Consider the following 6,129-nt stretch of genomic DNA (forward strand, 5'->3'; position numbering starts at 1 on the left):
ATATTTAGTATATGAACAATAATTTTTTATTGCAACTGGCAAATTGTTGCTGTGATCAATATTCTGCAATTTTTTTCGTACAAAATAAACACTTTTAATTAAGGAGGACTGGAGAAGAGATATATTTTTGGATACTTCATTTTTCTTTATCCCTTTCTTATTCATACTCATTAATTAAAATAATCTATCCAGATGAATAATGATTTAGCATGACTACTCTTGAATAAGGTTCTGAGTTTTCTGTCTCATAAAATTATGAGTTGGCAAATTGTTACCGGCTGTAATTCATTCCAATAAGATGTGCAGAATTCACAAATAGGAATTTGATTATCCAGACAGAATTATGGCCTAAATGGATTTTAGATAACTAAAACAATAAATTATTTCATTTTTAGAGATTATGTCCAATAATTAGAGCTGTATTATGAAAATTAGAATTGTTATAATTAATTTCTACTATATTTGAATTATATTTAAATTTATAAATATATTTATAAACATATATTAAATTTATAAATGTTTGTTGCTATACTATGATATCAAGTCTAATCTGGCCTTCCACTCTCTTTTTAAAATTCTTAATTTCTTTCTATTTTTCTATTTATTTTACAATATTACAATAAAGGACTTTGTAATAACCAAAAATATTAGCCATTTATTATACATTTTGGATAGATCATATGGTATGTGAATATATCTCAATAACACTGCTTAATAAACAAATAAATAATTGTGCAAGAATAGCCAGAAATAGCAGCTATGTATGGTAGGGGAAACAGAGATTGAGGGATGAGGAATTTTCTTGTTTATTTTGTCTGTTTTTTATTTTTTATTGTTATTGAAATAATGAAAATGCTTTAATAATGATTGAAGTGATGAACATATAACTATGTGATTATGCCAAATGCAACTGATAGTACACTTTGGATGAATTGCATGCTTTATTAATATGTATCAATAAAATTGACTTGTTTTATAAAATAAAAAAGCAAGACCCTACTGTATGCTGCTTCTTAGAGACACATTTTAAATGTAAAGACAAAAATAGCTAAAATTAAAATAACAGAAAATATATACTGTACCTTGCTATAAATAATCTAAAGAAAGTTGGAATAGTTTTACTAATATCAGCCAGAGTAGACTACAGAGCAAAGACTGTTGACATGTATGAAGAAGGTCATTTCACAATTATAAAATGATCAATTCATCAAAGTTTATGAACCTAAAAACAGATTCAAAATGTTCACATCAGCTTTATGGGAAGTTATTTTCAAAACTTCTTGCCTAAAAGGGATTAATACTCAAAATATATTATGGTTTCCAATGAATAATAGGAAAAAACATAATAACAAAATAGGAAAAGCCTATTATAAGGGAATTTACAGGAAAGAAATTCAAATGACCAATAAATAAATGAAAAAAACTCATCAGTAAAAGTAAGAAAGAAAAAAAAATGAAATAGTATTTCACAATCATAATTTACCAAAAATGTCAGATAATACCAAATGGTTGTGATGATATAGGATAATCTGAACTCTCAAGAAGTTGCTGTGAAGTATAAATGTGTAAACCTCTGAAGAGCAATTTGTAGATAACTAGTGCAGATTGACATCTATTCTATGTGATCAAACAATGCCTTATTCCCACATATACATAGAAGATGTTAAAGAGTGTAAATTACAGCATTATTCATAAAGCAAATAAAAATGCAAACACCTAAATTTCCATTGGTATGATTGTGAGTGTATGGCCTTGTCTATAAATCATGGCATATTCATATTACCTAATATTTTACAGTAGTTAAAGAACCATACACACTAATAGCCATGACTTGCACCGTGTTATGTGATTGTTCTAAGTGCTTTTGCATAACATCATGATCTGTTCCCCAACAGTGGAGAAAATTTGTCAAGCTTATTTTATTTAATGTATTCTAATTTTGGGGGGAATTAGAGGTCTATTAGCAAAACCCATTGCTTATTTGAAGCTCATCTTTTCTTCTTCATACATCTAAAAAATAGACTTCTACAGCAACGTTATCTATCTGTAGAATGTCATCTGAGGCCAAGTAACTCAGATTATTACTTTTTTGGGAGCAAAAGAAAAAAAAGAATCATAATCAGTTTTTCTGCCACTAGGCTTTTTAAAGTAAATAAGGGAATATTGCATGTCTTGCATACATTTATTTACATAAACCTCTAAGTCATGACATCTCAACATAATTGGGATTTTTAAGAAGCCAACAGCATAGTTGAGGTAATACATAATTTTAAAATCTCTAATTTCAATATTAGTTGTATGGAGATACAGGCATGATATACTTCCAAAATATTATACTGATTATAATCCCTACTTTTATTTAAACATGATTAATCAGACAATAATGAAAAAGAAAACTTCTCTATTATTGTAAATGTGATGATTGCACCAGTCTAATTTATTTTATCTTGGGATCTTTCCTCTGGTCTCTTAAGCATTAATATATAGTGCTTGAATTATTGCAAGTGGATTTTCTATTGTTATTGTAGAAAAACTAATAAAAACATAAGTTAAAAAAGACAGAAAACCTAATAGAATCTACTGCCAGCCTCACAATTACAAATTTATTGTCAACCAGGGGAACAATATTTTCAAGTCACAAAGCCAATAAAAATACTAAAATTTTTAAATAGAAATCATTGGCTTCTATGGCAGAATATAATTATTCATTGTCTGGACCTGGAGTGGCAGTTAAACATTTTAATTGAATATTTGCTACATCAGAAATCTTAGCAAAGAAATACAATAAGATGCATGGGTTTCTACTTGCTGTTAAACTAAAAATAAAAGACAAACGACCCATTTTACACAGAGACAATATTGGCAGATACACTCCATCATGGTAGCGCCAGCTACCTCTGTTTGCCACTGCCAAATTTATTGGGCCAGGTCTGCCTTTGTGCTCTGACAAGGTTGCCTTTGACAGGAGGTAGAGGTAAAATCCACACATGATGATTTGGAATTTAAATTTAAATTTGATTTACACTTCCATATGTTGAATCTAACTAAATATTTTTTGTAAAAATGCTAATTGAACATGGAATTTATTTAAAAGACTGTGACACAGTGGACCCCAGAAAGCACAGGTCCCTTACATAAAATTTCTCTGGGGAAAAAAATAAGTTGTGTCTCAGCATATATTTTCTATATTCAAGTTGTAAAGTTTGCATTAATTAAAATGTATTCTTCTAAATGTTATCTCTTATTTGCAAAGACAGTCACAATCTCCGATGTTGAATGCTATGTTAAATTAGACAACGTGTGGAATCTAATTGCTTTGAAATGTTCTAAACCCCTCATTATATCGGAAAGAAATCATCAGTGAGTGAGTCATAAAGATATGTATATCCACCTCAGCTGTGTCATTATGAATGGAAGGGCTGAAAACTAAAGACAAAACCAGCCCCTCTGGTGCGCAAAGGGAGCTGAGGGGCGGGGGCGCTGCAGCCCACCCTGGGTGACTGGAGAGTGGATGCAGGACGCCGTGGCAGACTCAAGAGTGAATAACGTCTTAAGCAAAAGGGGCGTCTTACCCTCAAAGGAAAGTTTGAAAGAATTGGAAAATGAGGCAGCAGAGCGTGTCCTCTAGCTTCGGTTGAGAAAACTTATGAAGATGCAACTTTGAAAGAGCTAGAGGATAATGAAGCTGAATTTGATGAAGACGATGGACGTGCTTTTGAAATGTACAGGCAGCAAGGACTGGCTGAGTGGAAAGCCACTAAACTGAAGAATAAATCTGGAGAAGTTTTGGAAATCTCAGAAAACAATTATATCCAAGAAGTCACCAAAGCTGATGAGGGCTTGTGAGTAATCTTGCACCTTGATAAACAAGGGGTTCCCTTCTGTGCCCTGATAAATCAACCCTTCAGTGAACTTGCAAGGAAATTTCCTGATGTTAAATTTATCAAAGCCATTTCAAACACCTCCACACCCAATTTTCCGGATAGGATTCTGCCCACAATAGTTGTGTACCTCGAAGTTGGTATCAAGCCTCAATTTATTGGTCCCCTAGTGTTTGGCGGCACGAACCTGAGCTGGGGTGGAAATTGCCCAAGTCTGGGGCAGTCAAGACAGACGTGGAGGGAAGCCGTGAGAAACCAGTTGAGAACATGTTACTGTTCTCAGTGTGGTGCTGGATCCCCCCAGGAGAGGCGAGTCCAAGGATGATTGAGGCTACAGCTGCTGTAAAGCTTGACGAACTTTCTGGATGCGACCAGCCATCTGGACTTTAAAAATCAGGAAAATGAAGCCATTCATCCCTCAGTTTTTAGCCTCTTATAATTACCTTTAAAGTCTAATACACCTCAGAAATAAACATTTGCTGAAAATCTTATTAAATTGTTTGCAACCTTCATTTTAAATTTATGGTATTTCCCTAAGAAAACAAAACCAGCTATTGGTGTGGCAAATTTCTGTGTTTTCCTCCCTTACATTTTACTCAGCCATAAAACGATATATTCACCAATTGTTGACATCTATCCATGAAAGAGGAACATGTAAATAAATTATAGAGGAGGAAAAAAAATGTCCATTATTATTTATTTTTTTTTATTTTTATTTGTTGAAAGTAGCAGCAGGATTATTACCTCAAATATAGACCCTTTTCATGTCAAAGAAAATAGATCTGAAATTTTTTGGCATAGGAAAGTATCTTGCCCTCGTTCTATAAGTTTTGGTCTATTGATTCTAAGAAACCCACCACATTGCCATGTCAGGATTTCAATCTTTCACTGCATTTCTTAGTTTATGTGGTTTTTCCCCCTGTCTAGAACTTATTGCCCAGAAGTTTCTGAGGTTCTGATCTTGCAGCATGCCAGCTATGGTGAATAACTCTTCTGATCTGAAAATAATACCTAAGAATTAATTATTCCTGAAAATCTTAATATTTCTCCCCAGATTTTGCAGGTAATTTCATTAAGGAAGGAACTGTAAATCCTTAATTTATTACCTCTTTTTCTAAAGGAAATCAAAGTGTGGAGATCTTGTGAAGTCATGGACTATTATGACCTGTTTTGAAAGATTTTATGCAGAAGGTTTTTTATGTAATCTGTGTTCTGATTCTTCACTAATGGAGAACTAAACTTTGGCCACATTATAGGAAGAACTCTTAAGAAAAGGTGGAGTTGACTTACTGAGAGCTTTAGCAGAAATGTGAGGCTCACAAAAATATAAAATTATGCATAAGGAAAAGCCAGAATTATCCACAGAAGGATTACAGATGAAGGAAAGCAGCACATTAGCCCAAGCTGGCAGTTTCAGGGTCTTCATGTGGGCACTTTCTTTTGCTGGGAGTTTTGTTCAAAGTTTTATAAATTTTGAGAAAATTTCTTCAACTACATTTAAAGAAGAAAGGCCTAAATTTATTTATACTGTGGATTGAATTGTGTCCTCCCAAAAGTTATTTTCAAGTTCTAACCCTTAGGTCCTGTGACTGTGACCTTATTTGGAATGAAGATCTTTGACGATATTATAAGCTACAATAAGGCCAACCTGGATTAGAATGAGCCCTAATCCATTATGACTCATGTCCTTATAAGAAGAAGAAATTTGGACATAGAAAGAGAGAGAGAGAGAGAGAGAAAAGATGACCACAAGCCCAAGAAGGCAATAGATTGCCAGCAAGCCATTGCCAGAACCCTGTAGACTTCAGAGAAAACATGGACCTTCCTACAAACTTGATTTTGGACTTCCAGACTCCAGGACCGTGAGACTAGTAATTTCTGCATTTTAAGCCACTGAGTTTGTGGTATACTCTGTCAGAGCAGCTCTAGGAAACTATGATACATTGATAAGGAGCTATCTTCTTTATTTTAGCAGTAAAATCCCTTGTAGGAGGAGCCCACTTTGGGAAAGAAGCATATTCTTTTCATATGTTTATTCAGAGACTGCCTCTCCAACTCCTGGGCTGGGGGTCGTCCCTGAGCAAGCTGGAAGGAAGCTTTTTCTCTGTTCCAGGAGAAGGGCAGGGGTTCACAGGAAGTTCAAGAAGGATGAAGGGAAGAGGGACTTTGAGGGAATAAGAATTCTATTTTTTATATTACCAAAATTCTCCTTTGTCTCCCTAAGAATTCTTCAGAAAAATCTACATTA

At 33.7% G+C, this 6,129-nt stretch overlaps 1 pseudogene; it reads left to right on the forward strand.

Moving 5' to 3' along the window:
- Positions 1–3,511: 3,511 nt before the first annotated feature.
- LOC101430191 (phosducin-like protein 3 pseudogene) lies at positions 3,512–4,271 on the forward strand (annotated as a pseudogene).
- The last annotated feature ends 1,858 nt before the right edge of the window (positions 4,272–6,129 follow it).

The sequence above is a fragment of the Dasypus novemcinctus genome, chromosome 16 (genome assembly GCF_030445035.2).
Source record: "Dasypus novemcinctus isolate mDasNov1 chromosome 16, mDasNov1.1.hap2, whole genome shotgun sequence".
Classification (NCBI taxonomy): domain Eukaryota; kingdom Metazoa; phylum Chordata; class Mammalia; order Cingulata; family Dasypodidae; genus Dasypus; species Dasypus novemcinctus.